This window comes from Physeter macrocephalus, chromosome 6 (genome assembly GCF_002837175.3).
Source record: "Physeter macrocephalus isolate SW-GA chromosome 6, ASM283717v5, whole genome shotgun sequence".
Classification (NCBI taxonomy): domain Eukaryota; kingdom Metazoa; phylum Chordata; class Mammalia; order Artiodactyla; family Physeteridae; genus Physeter; species Physeter macrocephalus.
The window spans coordinates 66,218,486-66,235,575 of NC_041219.1; the positions used below are offsets into that span (position 1 = coordinate 66,218,486).

At 34.6% G+C, this 17,090-nt stretch overlaps 1 protein-coding gene across 1 annotated transcript in view; it reads left to right on the forward strand.

Moving 5' to 3' along the window:
- The first annotated feature begins 262 nt into the window (after positions 1-262).
- PIK3C2G (phosphatidylinositol-4-phosphate 3-kinase catalytic subunit type 2 gamma) overlaps positions 263-17,090 on the forward strand; it is a 370,041-nt gene continuing 353,213 nt past the window's right edge. The window contains exon 1 of the mRNA XM_024129228.1: positions 263-319. The gene's annotated coding sequence lies outside the window, so the exon portion shown is untranslated. The remainder of the gene's footprint in view (positions 320-17,090) is intronic.

The following is a 17,090-nucleotide window of genomic DNA, read 5'->3' on the forward strand; positions in this document are numbered from 1 at the left end:
CATTAAACTTCTAAAATGAATTATCTAATTGCAATATTGTATATCCAGTAACAGAGAGAGGTTCAAGAGCAGTTGCCTACATTATAAATAACATCATCTACGTCATTAATAGCATCAAGAGCTTGGATTCAAATCAAGGTTTTCTTATTGCAACTCAAGGGCTCTTTCCATGACGTGTTACTCATACTGCCATTTACACAACGTACAAAGCAAGTTTGTGAAATGAGCATAAGGAAAAGAGTATTGTGATTGAGTTGGGAAAAGAAAACAAGATAGCTTTCTTCATCCAGCTCCTACAGAAAAGGATCATATTAAGTAGGTGAGTTCACAGATGGAATGAACAAGCTCATATGTTGCCAGGATGAAACTTCAGGCCCTGATTTCACGTTATTTTCTGTCAGAGCTGGAATTGTTTTGGTCATGAGGAAGCCTTCTTTAAGTAAGCAAAAAAGCAGAGTATAATTCTCTTGGAGCTTAGAAAGAAATAGTCATTTCCTATATAGAAAAGTATTGCATTGTATTTCTAACTAAATTACTACATTTTTTTCTTAATTTATGATCTGATGAAATGATATGCCATAATCATAGCAGAAAATGAATTATAATTATTTAGGTATAAATCAATTTTAACTGCTATCAGCCATTAGCAATAGTCATTTTATGACACAATTTTCCATTTTAAGTTATTATCCTTTATTTTTTTGTTGGATGTAATATTTTCAAGAATTATTTTCAGCTACAGAATAAGGGTAATGTGTATCTTTGAACTTCTCTTACACAAAATGCTTTTCTTGACCACTTTATTTTGTATTTCTAAATATTTTCCAACTTTATTGTTATTCTTTTTCTTCTTGAGTTATTTAGCAATGTTTTTGAAGTTGAAAACATGAGTTCTCTTGTAAATTATCTTCTTTTTACTAATATTTAACTACATTAGAGTCCGAGAGAATACTCTATGTCATACTGACTTTGAATTAGTTAAAAGTAGCCAAATATACCATCAGTTTTCTTAAGTTATACATGTCCTTGAAAAGAATATGTAATTTCCATTTACTGAATGCAATATTCTATATATGTTCATTACATCAAGTCTGTTAATTTTTTTCAATTTTTTATATGCCTAATGATATTTTTGTCTAATTGATCTATAAATCATGCGGGATTTTTATTAAATCCTTCCATTATGAAGGTGGACTTGTCAGTTTCTCTTGTATTGATAGAACTGTAATGTGTTGTGTTATAAATTTTGAAGGAATTATTTTTAGTACATATCTGAGATACCCATTGGGTGAATTGAATCTTTTACTTCTATAAAATGCTCCCCTTCACCTCCAGACATTTTTATGGGGGGGGTGGGGTTGTTTGGTTGATTGATTTGTGGTTGTTTTTGCCGGTAAGCCTGTTTTAAATATAACCACATCAGGTTTCTGTTGTTACTGTTCTTACTATTAATATTTGCCTGGGATATCTTTTTCCATCCTTTTAATTTTAAGCAATACTTATCCTTGTGTTTCTAGTATGTCTCCTTAGCTTTTTCCCCCCTTTTAAAAACAATGTAACAATCCAGAGATTTTATATAATATATTCAGTCCATTTACATTTATGGATTTCTGAAATACACTTTTTCATTCCTACCATCTTATAGAATGTTTATATTTGTACCATTTCCTATGTTTTTCCTGTCACCATTGGACCGTCTTCCTAATTGATCAAGTGTTGTTGCTGGTTTTCTGGGTTTCTTTTCATTTGTTTTTCTCTTTCTACTTGTAGAAAGATACACCCTCTATTATCTTAGTGGTTATATCTAAAAATTTAACATGAATTCTTGAAAAATCTAGTTATCTATATCTATACTTCCTCCTAGACAATACAAGCAACTTAAGAAATCTGGATCACCCAATCCCAATTTATATAGCCTTGTGGTCTAGTATTTAATTATATCTAATTTATTTTGATCTCTATATTAGAAATTATTACTATTTGTACAGCCAATATTAGTTTGGGGGACATTCCTTTCTGAGAACATGATCTTATTTTGCTCTGCTTCTTGAAAGACAGGCTTACATTCCTCATCAGATTTTTTTCCCGATCATACTGGCCTCCTCTTTTGTTGTGATATTTTTGCTTAGTTCGCATTCTAATTACCTTCTTAAAATTGTGCATCTTTGAATAGGAGACAAAGATGATTCTGAGACAGCTACTTCTTGAAGGACTGTGTGTGAGGGAAACCAGGAAACTAGCTGTGTGATCAGTTAGCCTGGATTCAGATCTGTGTTCTACACTTTCTTATTAACAATCTACCTCTTGGGTAGGCATCCTCTGGGACAGAAAGACATCTACCTGTCTCACAGTGAAGGTCGGAATGTCATGGTCAGATGGACCAAAGGCATTTGTTTGTCTTCAACTGACTGAAATCAGTGTCACCACATTTTTCTCCTCTATCTTTTCAGACTAATATTCTCTAAAAGCATGCATGGTGGCGGGGGGAGGCGGGGTCTGCACACTTGCTCACTCAGCAACCCTTGTCCTCAATTACTTGGAGACTTCTCTTTCTTAGGGTCTTCAAGATGATGTTCTTCTAACATAGTATTAATTCTATAAGCATCAGATTGGTTACTTCTTCATTCTGTGTGTGTGCACATGTGTGTGTGAGTCTATATGTTTGTGTATACACATACAAGTCTGTGTATTCTACCTTCAAGAAGAAAAAGGTGAGAAATGAGTGATATGTGTGTTTTCCTTTGATCTATTCTCTCACCATTTGGGCTCTGTTTGAACCCCTCAGATGTGCCTTAACTATTTTCTAGCTTCAAAGGAGCTTTCAATTTATCCAAGTTTAAGGAACTAAAACCATAATTCGAAAAGAGTCATGTACTACAGTGTTCACTGCAGCTCTATTTCCAATAGCCAGAATATGGAAGCAACCTAAGTGTCCATCGACAGATGAATGGATAAAGAAGATGTGGCACATATATATAATGGAATATTACTCAGCCATAAAAGAAATGAAATTGAGTTATTTGTAGTGAGGTGGATGGACCTAGAGTCTGTCATACAAAGTGAAGTAAGTCAGAAAAAGCAAAACAAATACCATATGCTAACACAAAAAAATGGAATCTAAAACCAAAAAAAATGGTTCTGAAGAACCTAGGTACAGGACAGGAATAAAGACGCAGATGTAGAGAATGGACTTGAGGACACGGGGAGGGAGAAGGGTAAGCTGGGACAAAGTGAGGGAGTGGCATGGACATATATACACTACCAAATATAAAATAGATAGCCAGTGGGAAGCAGCTGCATAGCACAGTGAGATCAGCTCAGTGCTTTGTGTCCACCTAGACGGGTGGGATAGGGAGGGTGGGAGGGAGACGTAAGAGGGAGGAGATATGGGGATATATGTATATGTATAGCTGATTCACTTTGTTATACAGCAAAAACTAACACACCATTGTAAAGCAATTATACTCCAATAAAGATGTTAAAAAAAAGTATACACACAACACACTTTTATTTAACACATAAATGTCCACATCTATTATAACGTCTGTAGAAATTGCAATAAGATCATCTTGATGCTTTTTTTTACCCTATATTCTGTTTTCTGATACTAGATACTTACATTGCCTATTCTGCTTCATCACGCGTGTGTGTGTGTGTGTGTGTGTGTGTGTGTGTGTGTGTGAGAGTGTATGTTTCTGTGCTTGAGTTATATGCTTGGCAACACTTTTCTCTTAACTTTGCTTTGATACTTTTCATGTTTCTGTTAAAGAAACCACACAACTAAAAATTACATATTTGGATAATGTTTTTTATTCCAATTAACTATTTATACTACTGTCATTAGAAATGCCACTGATCTTACTTGCCTCATTCTGGTTTTTATTCTTAATACATACTTTTCCCATTCTCCTGATGAGTATAATGCAAATGTTACCAAATTTTGATTCTTCTGGTGGTTTGGAAGTTATACATGCTGTTCTTCTTCAACTAATAAGTCTCTGTGACACATTACAATTATATATTTATACAAATAATTATATATGAATTTATTTTTTCTTAATCACTGTTGAAAAGGAAATAGCATACTTTAATCCCCTTTCTTCTTTTAAGGCAGAAAATTTAGCATGCCTTTCAGTTTTGGAATGGTCTATGATTTTTCATCTAGCTTATTAATACCAAATAAATTTTGCAATTATTATATTTAAAATTATGTTTTTAATAATTATTTAGACTAAGTCAACATTAGCTGATGTATTAAAAATTTTTAATATATCTTTATTGGAGTGTAATTGCTTCACAATACTGTTTTAGTTTCTATTGCACAACACAGAGAATCAGCCATATGCATACACATGTCCCCATATCCCCTCCCTCTTGAGCTTCCCTCTTATCCTTCCCATCCCACCCCTCTAGGTCATCGCAAAGTACTGAGCCAATCTCCCCGTGCTAATACCTCCTCTTAGGTCCCTAAACTTGAGTTCTTATTTTTGATTAAAATTTTGTCAACTGGTGCACCTTTTCCATTAGAAAGGTACAAAGATTTCTGAGCACTTACATATATGCAAATATGTTTTAGCTGTTTTCACATATAAATGGCAAACTGAATGACTGACATAAAACATATTTAGTCTCGAAACTATGTAGCTACTGTCCCCTTGTCCTGGGACAGTTAGTGTTTAAAGGTGAAGTCTATGTCCAGACTTTATTTTTTTTCCCTCCTCTTCCCCTCCTCCTTTAAAAAGTTTACATATTTTATATATTTCCTTAATTTTTCCTGGTTGTATGTGTGTCATATATGTATTCAGGTTTGATATGCATATGCAGAGCTTTATTCAGCCCAGTTAGATTTTTTTTGGCAATATTCAATGTTACCTCTGTTTCATTTCAATAATATGATGTCAGATGTCCTTTCTTTGACTTTTGCAATTTCAAGAGTATCTTTCATTCATTTCTATCACTAGTTACTTTTCCTCTGTATTCATAGAGTGGTTCTCAATGTTCATCTCAAAATTTCATTTTCTGCTTTGTCAATTCTGCTTTTAATGAATATTTTAAATGTGTGACTGAACTTTGTTTCTTTACATCTCAATAGCTCATTAAGCTCCATTTTTATTAACATAGCCCTTTTATTTTTAAATGTGTCACTGAATTTCTAGTTTCCTTAGTAGCTCATTAAGCCCCATTTTTATTAACATATCCCTTTTATCCATTTCCTCCATATCTTTAGTCTTCATTTTATTGTTATATTATTTAAAATTTTATTTTTATATCTTATTTCACTGAACACATTTCTTAATTTTATAAAAACAAAAATGCTTATGTTTTTATAAAATTTACTTAGGTGTACTATAGCATATATTTTTCAAAAATGACTTCTTCTGTGTCTTGTTAGTCGTTTTACTTCTTACAGAATATTTTCACATCTCTAATTTGATTTTTTTCCAACTACTTATCCTTTAGGAATGAAGATTCTCTGCACTGATTACTCATAAATAATGTCTGTAGCTTCTTCTGGTTACTCTCGTTTTCCTGGTTGCTGTTAAAACACGTTTCTCAGATTTTTAGCTAGAGCAATGGTAAATGTGAAGAGACTTAGTCTAATTACTGGTCACTGGCAGTCACTTAATTTCTCTAAATTCTGCACTTCACCAGTCTTGCTTCTGTGGTCTAGCTGACTACTTTGAGAAGGTAAGCATTTTTCTAGGTAATTCTAAACAATGTATAGTTCTTTTGCCAGAAGTGGTCTACCTTTGTACTTTCTTATGGGACATTCTTTTCTCACATTCTCAGATGCAGCAAACCAAATGCTTAGTCACTGTAGTCTCTGAATATTTTGCATTAATACAAATTTTAGTCTTAGAAAACATGTAGAAAGGGGGATGGTAAAGTGGCTCTGCCTGCAGATACCCTTCTTTGGGTGGTGGGGAGAGTTGATCCGACACTAGTTCTCTGAGTCAGGCAGTAGCAGGGAAATTGGTCATCTCCTTAACACTGTTCAGACTGGTAGATTTATTCTCCTTCAGATAATAAAGCAAGTCGTATCCCTAAGATAATAAAGAAAGTGCCATCCAGTTTTTTTTTTCCTTCTATTTCAGATTGATCTGCTTTGTCTTACATATGGTAAAAATTTGGGTAATCAAATGAATGGTTGACAGTCTGTTGCTGGCAACGTTATACAATGAACAGCCTTTGTTTTTTCATTTTTTTAATATTTGGTTAATTTTTTAAGTCACACACTACCAGCCAGACTCCATTTAAAGAAAGTCAACTGGACTGATTTTAAAAACCTCAATTTATTTTATTATTATCATTATTCTAAGATTAGGGAACTGAACTCATTTACTAAGCTCACAGTCTGTCAACCAGCTTTCTTTTTTTATAACTTACAAGCTTTTTCAGGTTGTTTTAAAGTTTTCTGATTTTGCCTGTTTTTTTCATTCAGCCTTTACACACTAATTCATTTAATTCTTATACTATGTTGATTTTTAGATGCATTCCTATTGTTGTGGCTCTTATGCAGTGAATCATATGATGTACACCCTTCAGATGTATGTTTTATTTTATTTATTTTTTAAATTGAAGTATAGCTGATTTACAATGTTGTGTTAGTTTCAGGTGTACAGCAAAGTGATTCAGTTATACACACATATATCTATATTCTTTTTCATATTCTTTTTCATTATAGATTATTACAAGATATTGAATATAGTTCCCTGTGCTATACAGTAGGTCCTTGTTGTTTATCTATATTATATACAGTAGTGTGTTTATGCTAATCCCAAACTCCTGATTTATCCCTCCTCCCTTTTCCCCTTTGGTAACTATGAATGTTTTCTATGTCTGTGAGTCTGTTTCTGTTTTGTAAATAAGTTCATTTGTATCATTTTTTTAGATTCCACATATAAGTAATATCATGTGATTTGTCTTTGTCTGACTTACTTCACTAGTATGATAATCTCTAGGTCCATCTACATTGCTGCAGATAGCTTTATTTCATTCTTTTTTATGGTTGAGTAATATTACTTTGTGTGTGTGTGTGTATACACACACACACACACACACACAACATTTTCTTTATCCATTCATCTGTCGATTGACACTTAGGTTGCTTCCATGTCTTGGCTGTTGTAAATAGTGCTGCTATGAACGCTGGGGGGCCTGTATCTTTTCAAGTTAAGAGTTTTCGTCTTTTCTGGATATATATCCAGGAGTGGGATTGCTGGATCATACGGTATCTTAATTTTTAGTTTTTTAAGCAACCTCCATATTGGTCTCCATAGTGGCTGCACCACAGATATATGTTTTAAATGATGAAAATAAAGCATGGTTATTCAAACCACGTATATATTAGCCATATATCTGACAGGAATGCCTTGTCGTATATCTCACTGCATGAGCTGGTACAATAAACATATCCTTAGAAGCACTGAAGTTACCAATATATTCATATTATCATTGGTTTCTCCTACATTTGGCTTATAAAAAATTTCTGGGATCTTCCTCTAACTCATATTCAAATCAAATTCATCATATCAATGACTTTATCAAAGATTCAGTTAAAAACCTAGATTTCTTGTGAACTTTTACCTTGTGCTGATTGTTAAGTATCATTAAGCAGAAATCTCTTCGTATCTGTGATATTTTGAATATTTAATTCACCCAGAAGTTTAAATTTGTTCAGTGAAAAACACAGACACGTTTCTAGCTACTAGAATAGGATGGATACCACGTGGCACGCATGCCTCCTCCCCCTCCTGCATCCACGCCAACTGCAGTAATGGAGCACCATTGCTCCCTGAGTTTTGCTCAGCTGCACAATTCTCAAACCATGTCCTGAAAAGCCACTACCATGTAATGAGATTTCACTTATGAGATAACACTATTTACCACTTCAGTTTCAGATCCATATTAGGGTTCGCCCGAAGAAGAAACTGTTATTGACTTGTTTCTGCTACTTATTTCCATTCTCAGTCAAATATAACAGAAAGAATTACCTTTTGCATGTATGGAAAATTCTGTAAATTATATTAGTATAAAACAGTGAAGCATCTCATATTCTAAACAGGTAACTTTGATATGCTTCAAGTTATTTACTAAAAACATACTAATATTTGCTGTTATTTAAAAAAATTAAATATTTAAATTAAACAGATAATTTTAAGAACTAGAGCTGAACTGATTAACTAATGTTTTGTATTCCATATCTCCTCAAAGTAAAAGGAGTGACAGAAATCCCAACTTGTAAAATGTGCAGTGGGAGGTGTTTTCCCAGTTGAGATTTAATCTATGCAAGACGCATTGTTGATTTCTTTAGCCCTCTTCACTTCCTTTTGCAAAAGGGAACCCTGGCTCTCCAAGGACTCTGATTCTTTGTAGCTCTCCTATGGAAGCTGTTCATTCTCCCATGCCCCTCATACCAAGGAACAGGAGGCAAGGACAACCAGGGTCCAATAACATCTTGCTCTCCTATCGGTGTCCCTTCTACTTACTGACATCCTCTGACCTTGTTCCTCCACATCCATTAAGGACTTTTGCTCCTAGTTGCACCTGGTTCAGCATCTTCATTTCCCATTCCAACTCCAGGCCTCCCAGAGTCCTTCAAGTTCTCCATTATTTCTTCCTTTTAGTAATACAACATCCGTCTTTCTTCTGGTCTCCTGGCAACACAATAAGGAACTACATTTCCCAGCCTTCCTTACAGTTATATATTCAGGCCAATGTATGTGAGCAGAAGTGATATGTGCAACTTCATAATCAGGTTCTTGAAAGGAAGCCACTTGCCTTTCACTTCTTTCCCTCTTACCAGGACCAGAAGTGCACAAAGTGAAGTGATAGTGGCTTATAGTTCCTCTTCCTACCTTTCAGGTTATTTTGTACTTTTTCTTTTTAGATTCATTCATTAAATATTGGTTTTCTCCCACACTGGGATTCAAGTGGGATTCACTGGATAGCAAGAAATCAAGCTATCTATTCCTTTTTAAAAATTTAAGATATTACCAACTACATAAAACAAATGTATAGCTTAATGTACTATTATAAATTGAACAACCTTCTAACCACCCTCCATGTCAAGAGATAAACCTTTCCTGCCATCCAAAAGCCCTCCATTCCCCCCTTACAATATCTTTCCTCTCCCCAAGAACAACAGCTCTTCTGATGTCACTTCTGTACTTTTCTATATAGTTTCATCATTCAAGTGTGTATTCCTAAAGTGCATGGCTTTGTTTTACCTTCTTTTTCTTGGCGTGGGGGGTGTAGGTGTGGGTTTTTACAGTCTTTTTCAATTGATGCATTTCATCCCCATTTCTTTTTTTTTCCCTTCTAATTTATTTGTTGAAGAAGCCAGCTTATTTTTCTATATCAATTTCCATCCTGATTTAGTTTAACATGTCTCCTCTACCCTGTGTTTCTTGTGCATGGTGATTGGATCTAGAAGCTTAATCAGATAGATTAAGGTTAGATTTTTTGGCAAGACTTCTTCATGGTAGTTTTGAATTCTTTATCAGAAAGCACAAAATGCTGGCTGCTTCACTTTTTGTAATGTTAGCAACCACCTATGCTTGATGCCTAGATTTTATAATTCATGACTTACTGTAAAATATTGATAACCCAACTTCATCATTCTTTCTTTACTTATGTTTTGCAATACTTGTACAAAGAGAAACTTTGCCTCATCTATTACTTAGTTATCCAGTGTTCATTTCATATAAAAAAGACAAAACATGTTTTATTGTGTATTTTATTAACCCTGTGTTGTACAAAGGCAATTAATTAACTGTACTTGTGTATGTGTATCATTATGAATTCATGCATTTAACATGTTTGATATGTTTTCATCCATTTCAGTTTATTATACTTTTAGGCCAATGTGAGCCTTTTCAAGCTGGTGCTCAACTTCTATTGGTGCATCCTTGTATTTGTGATAGCTTCCTTATTAACTAAAATAATAGGATATCCTATGCTCATCTTACATTAGCTGTCCTTTTCTCAAAATCAGGTGGTACTCCAAGTAGGCTTCTTTCTTTTAGGAGGAAGTGGTATTTCAAACAGTCTGGATAGTAGGGATGCTCACTGCTGTTAAGATGGGCATTATTTCTAGGTCTTTCCAAGGAAAAAAGCTATGGATAGATAATTATAGATTTTTTTAAAAACTGATGAGTTCATTCTGATACTTTCAGGTATAATTTTATACTACTAAGATTACTGGTTCTTAAGGGCACTGGGGATGCCAGAATTACTTATTTGTTTTATCTAGCATTACATACAAGTATTCTAAAGATAACAATTCTAACACAATCACCCATATGATTAATAAAAAGTTTTCAAAAAATGTGTATATGTTCTTCATTTCCCCTGCCTTTTATTAAAGCTGAACCCTATCTACATTTTCAGTGCAGATAGCCATATTAAACTGTCTCCATATCCCTTACCTATTTGAGTTCTTCAAGAAAATGTGTATATATTCAATACCCATCGATAGTCTTAATGTTGATGTATCTCTGTCATTTTGATTATCTGAAGCTTATTCTCCAGTAGCTGATTAATAAATAGTCCATAAAAACAATATTCCCTAAGTTCTTGTGTGGCCATGGCATTTTGAGGAATTTTAATTTGGAAGTCAGTTTAAGTGAACACATATTCTTGGTTCACAATTTCTTTTCTCGTATATCTTAAATATGTAACTCAATTTTCTTCTGGCACAAGGTGTTGCTGCCAAAAGATCTGATGACAATTCTCTTTTCCATTAGGTTACAAGACTATGTTAGTCTTTTCACTGCTCTAACTCAGCAGCTAGTACTCTGTTCCCAACAGAGTAACTTTTCACATCTTCACTTTTCTACCATCTTCTTCATCTTTCTTCTTCTGGATTCCACAGTTTCTTTATCCCATTTTTCCCTTCTTGTTTTTCTTTCTTCTTATTTTTCTCCTTGACTTTTCACAAATAATAGTCTCTGTCTGGAAAACAAAGGACCTCCTCTTCCTTGTCCCAAACCTGTCTGGAAAACTGCTACTCTTCCTTCTATCAGTTTAGGAATCTTCTCTCCTGAAACCGTACCCAACTCACTTTGATAAATTGCAATTGTCTTTTCCTAATGCTATTGCTTAAAGGTTTAATGTAAAGGATTTCTCTGAAAACCAAATAAGTTATCGAAAATAACTCTCTAACTTACCCATTCATTACTAATAGAAAATTCAATAACAGAGACTTAAATAGGGGATGGGGACCTACATATTGGTTGCAGTAGAAAAAGAAAACAGCAGCCACTACTGCTTCGATCACATAAAAATTCTCATAGTCCTGATTTTTCAGAATAGATTTGTCTGACAATAGGTGAAGCACTGTTGGTTCTTCCCAAATACCACTAGGCTGCGTTTATGGAGCCCCCAGGATTGGGTCTGAGGATCTCCTCCCTTAAGAGTTGATATCATACTCCTTGACTGTCCGTGTCCTCCCCTGAAACAGGTTTCATTCCCACTAGATCAATTCCCCTAAAGTTGTTACATCAGAGCTGGAGGCTGACTTTCCATTGTCATATTTACTCCTAAGACACATTCAGAGGAACTGAATGAATTACTGTTTCAACTGCTTTATCATGTTTGGGGCTGAAAACTTAACAATATTTAGGAATCAAGGTATTCTTGAAACCAGGTCTCAATGACCTGCATAAAATTAACTCTGATATATTGCATGTTCTAAACAAGAACATACCCAATACATAAACCTTAAATATGTCCTTCATGACTTTTACTTCTGCTTTTTCTAAGGCAAAATAATCTTAACAATGTTCTATATGAAATTCCCCCAAACAAAATGAAGACTGCATCTGTTAAAGTCATTGTCATATAATACCGTATTATAAATTTATGTCTGTGAAGTACTTAAGGGCAAGAGCTGCGCTTTATCATTTTTATATTCCCAGTGCTTTGCACAGTACTTGACACAAAATATTTTAAAACAGGTACTGAATAAATAAATGTGCAAATGAGTAAACAGAGGTATGAATAAATGAATTGATGTATTCAAGTCAATATCTCTCAAACATAAGCATAAGTGACAGCTTCAAATTTTCCATATACCAAGAGCTTTAGGCAGTCTAATAGGAAGTGAGTCTTCTATAGGATTATACATGATTAAGAAAATGTCAATTGTTCACACAAAATGGCACCTGATAAAGACTCCTTGGAAATTAATGTTTTTCCCAAGCATCTCTTGCTTGCACCTAGGTGAAAATAATTAGATCATGAAAATAATATGTTTACCTTACCACTCAATTCCAAATTAGAAATAGAAAAAGTAAGCTAGTGCAAATTTTATACATAATATAGATTAATTATATATACATTTCATTAAATTATATAAACACTATATATATATATATATATATATAGTTTTGCTCTTCTCTGTATTCATTCAGCAAATTGAGCTGAAAAAGATCATACTTATGTCTATCTAAAATATGAGTGTCTGCATGATATATAAAATTGGCTTAGAAGATGGAGAGATGGGAATTTCAGGCCATGTGTCCAACTCAGAGTCTTCTCAGAACCCAGCTTAGCTGCTATAGATATATGGACTTACCCTTCACCTTACCAAAATACAGACGGTTTAGTTTGATTAGACTTTGACATGGCTTATGTTGGCATGATCTTTATCTCGCATGACATTAATATATAGTGTAAGAACTGGTCAGTTTTCAATGCCTACAACTTGTTATCTGAAGAAAAAGATCATTTTTCTTCAATCTCAGAATTTATTCCTTTCACACTCTTCTCATCTCGCCCCTGCAAATATACTTATTCAGTAATGTAGCCAGGACTTTTTGGATCAAGAACAGACATTTTCAGAAAAGTTCTTTGTTCTTTTGTAAAATAAACATTTTTCGTTCCCATTCTGAACACTGGGGCTATTTGGATGATATTTGCAACTTAGTAGATTTAGAAAGTGGAAGCAGCTGGCAGGGGCTGCCCTTTCTCTGACAGGTACCCAAATTTTGTCTCTACTTTTTCTTTGAAGACAATTGAGCAATTAACCCTCAATAAAATTAGATCTTTGGAAAGCCGAACTGAATAGAAAGTTATAAGCTATTGCAGAATACTAAGTTGTCATTACTAACACCTTTTAAACATCCCTGTTCGAATTTAGCTGAACTTACCAACAAAGAATGGAGGAGTGTTTTTGTGTGGTCTGCTATCCTCCTATAGTCCCTGATTTTCCAGTCCATTCAGGAAGCAGATTCCAGTTTTCATGTTGTATTGATTTTCTATTGCCACTGTAACAAATGATCACAACTTAGTTACTTAAAACAACACAAATTATTATCGTATAATTCTGTAGGCCAGAAATACAATACAAGTCTCACTGTGCTAAAATCAAGGTACTATAAGGGCTGTGTTCCTTTCTCGATGCTTCTAGGGGGAAATCCATTCCCTTGCCCTTTCTAGCTTCTAGAGGCTGCTCACATTCCTTGGCTCATGGCCCCCTTTCTCCATCTTCAAAGCCAGTAAAAGCAGGTTGAGTCCTCCCTGAATATCTCTGACCTCTTCTGCCTCCTTTTCTAGTTTTAAGGATCCTTGTGATTATACTGAGCCTATTCAAATAATTTCCTATTTTAAGGTAAGTTGACTAGGAAACTTAATTCCATTTACAACCTCAATTCTTCTTTGTCACTAAATCTGACATAGTCACAGGTTCCAAGGATTAAGATATGGGAATATTTGCGGGGGGGCATTATTCTGCTTACCACACAGATTTTTTTTCTATAGTTTTGCAGAGTCTCATTTAAATCAGGAACCAATAGCCATGCCCTCTCATTTATAACATATTTGCTACCATGTTATGTGTATAGTTCTGCCTCAAAGTCAAGGTATATGACTTTTACTATTTCATGCATTACTTCATAATGCAGAGTGCATACATTTACCAGCTAGCACTAAATCACGTTTTTGTTTGTTTATAAACTAAGAAATAGTCTAGCTTCTAGATTGTGATGGTAAAGAGGAGACGTCAAATTATTAGAAATCCCTTAAAATCACCAAATTTAATACTGAAAAAAATGAATCTGGATTGTTTTATTACATTTTCAATATGAATAAGTATTTCTTATTCATTATAATGAGATTTTTTCAGACAGGCATCTAACCCATTTCAAGTAACAGTGCTGCAAGAAATGTATGGAAAATATTATTATTAATAAAAATTTTAAAGTTTTCAACTCTTTTCAGCAAAGATAGTTTGAGTTGAGTTAATGCTGTGTTTCAGTACCTAAATTCAGGCATGTTCTAGATGTCATATTAGTATGGCGTTATCACCCAAATGCTGTCGTTAATTCCTGTTTAAAACAAATCTGTGAACACAAACCCTCAGACCTTGGGTAAGCTGATTCACCTTTCTGTGCCTCAGTTTCCTCATTTGTTAAACGGCAGTAATAATATCACAGGTTGAGATGATATGTTAATACATGTAAACATGTTCGTGTATATAGAGCAGTAGCTCAGAGCAGGTGCTCAAAAAATGTTAAGTATCATTATTATTAATAACAACAAGGTGGTATAGCTTAAGTGAATCTTTAATTTCAGCATTAGACCACTCATACTTCATTTAAAGACCTCCTTTATGGCTCTAGACGATTTTAAAACTAATTTAGAAACACTCAGTTCTCTTGAAACCACAAAAAATTTAAAAGTCAATATAATATAGCCATATGTACTGTATTTAAGCTAAGCCAGAGCAGGCTAGGCTAAGGAAGACTGGAACAGGATATTAACTATGGTCGTCAGAGTAAAGTCACACCCGCTGACAAATTCTGAGTTCCATGACAGAGATAGATGAAAGAGTATAATTTGCTATAATGAAGCAGAGCTTTCACTAGTAACGTGGAGAGGAAACTATGGCAATTCCTGAAAAAGGGATTATGGCTAGATAATGTATCTATGTGACCCATGGATTAGAATACTTTGGAGTAACATTATATACATTAATTTTCTAGTTAACACTTTTAAAAAATATATCTTTAATGGAGTATAATTGCTTTACAATGGTGTGTTAGATTCTGCTTTATAACAAAGTGAATCAGCTATACATATAAATATATCCCCATATCGCCTCCCTCTTGCGTCTCCCTCCCACCCTCCCTATCCCACCCCTCTAGGTGGTCACAAAGCACCAAGCTGATCTCCCTGTGCTATGTGGCTGCTTCCCACTAGCTATCTATTTTACATTTGGTAGTGTATATATGTCTATGTCACTCTCTCACTTCGTCCCAGCATACCCTTCCTCCTTAAGTCCATTCTCTCGTCTGCATCTTTATTCCTGTCCTACCCCTAGGTCCTTCAGAACTTTTTTTTTTTTTTTTAGATTCCATATATATATGTTAGCGCACGGTATTTGTTTCTCTCTTTCTGACTTACTTCACTTTGTATGACAGACTCTAGGTCCATCATCCTCACCACAAATAACTCAATTTCATTTCTTTTTACGGCTGAGTAATATTCCATTGTATATATGCGCCACATCTTCTTTATCCATTCATCTGATGATGGACACTTAGGTTGCTTCCATGTCCTGGCTATTGTAAGTAGAGCTGAAATGAACATTGTGGTACAAGACTCTTTTTGAATTATGGTTTCCTTAGGGTATATGCCCAGTAGTGGGATTGCTGGGTCATATGGTAGTTTTATATTTAGTCTTTTTAAGAAAGCTCCATACTGTTCTCCATAGTGGCTGTACCAATTTACATTCCCACCAACTGTGCAAGAGGGTTCCCTTTTCTCCACACCCTCTCCAGCATTTATCATTTGTAGATATTTTGATGATGGCCATTCTGACTGGTAGGAGGATGTGCCACATCTTCTTTATCCATTCATCTGATGATGGACACTTAGGTTGCTTCCATGTCCTGGCTATTGTAAGTAGAGCTGAAATGAACATTGTGGTACAAGACTCTTTTTGAATTATGGTTTCCTTAGGGTATATGCCCAGTAGTGGGATTGCTGGGTCATATGGTAGTTTTATATTTAGTCTTTTTAAGAAAGCTCCATACTGTTCTCCATAGTGGCTGTACCAATTTACATTCCCACCAACTGTGCAAGAGGGTTCCCTTTTCTCCACACCCTCTCCAGCATTTATCATTTGTAGATATTTTGATGATGGCCATTCTGACTGGTAGGAGGTGATACCTCATTGTAGTTTTGATTTGCATTTCTCTAATAATTAGTGATGTTGATCATCCTTTCATATGTTTTTTGGCCATCTGTATGTCTTCTTTAGAGAAATGTCTATTTAGGTCTTCCACCCATTTTTTGTGCCATTTGTTTATTTTTCTTTTTTATTTCCATTTCTCTAGGAGGTGGGTGAAAAAATATCTAGCTGTGATTCATGTCATAGAGTGCTCTGCCTATGTTTTCCTCTAAGAGTTTTATAGTCTCTGGCCTTACATTTAGGTCTTTAATCCATTTTGAATTTATTTTTGTGTATGGTGTTAAGGAGTATTCTAATTTCATTCTTTTACATGTAGCTGTCCAGTTTTCCCAGCACCAATTATTGAAGAGGCTATCTTTTCTCCATTGTATATTCTTGCCTCCTTTATCAAAAATAGGGTGACCATATGTGCGTGGGTTTATCTCTGGGCTTTCCATCCTGTTCCATTGACCTATATTTCTGTTTTTGTGCCAGTACCACACTGTCTTGATTACTATAGCTTTTTGTGTAGTCTGAAGTCTGGGAGCCTGATTCCTCCAGCTCCATTTTTCTTTCTCAAGATTGCTTTGGCTATTCGGGGTCTTTTGTGTTTCCATACAAACTGTGAAATTGTTTGTTCTACTTATGTGAAAAATGCCATTGGTAGTTTGATAGGGATTGCACTGAATCTGGAGATTGCTTTGAGCAGTATAGTCATTTTCACAATGTTAATTCTTCCAATCCAAGAACATGGTATATCTCTCCATCTGTTTGTATCAACTTTAATTTCTTTCATCAGTGTCTTGTAGTTTTCTGCATACAGGTCTTTTGTCTCCTTGGGTAGGTTTATTCCTAGGTATTTTATTCTCTTCATTACAATGGTAAATGGGAGTGTTTCCTTAACTTCTCTTTC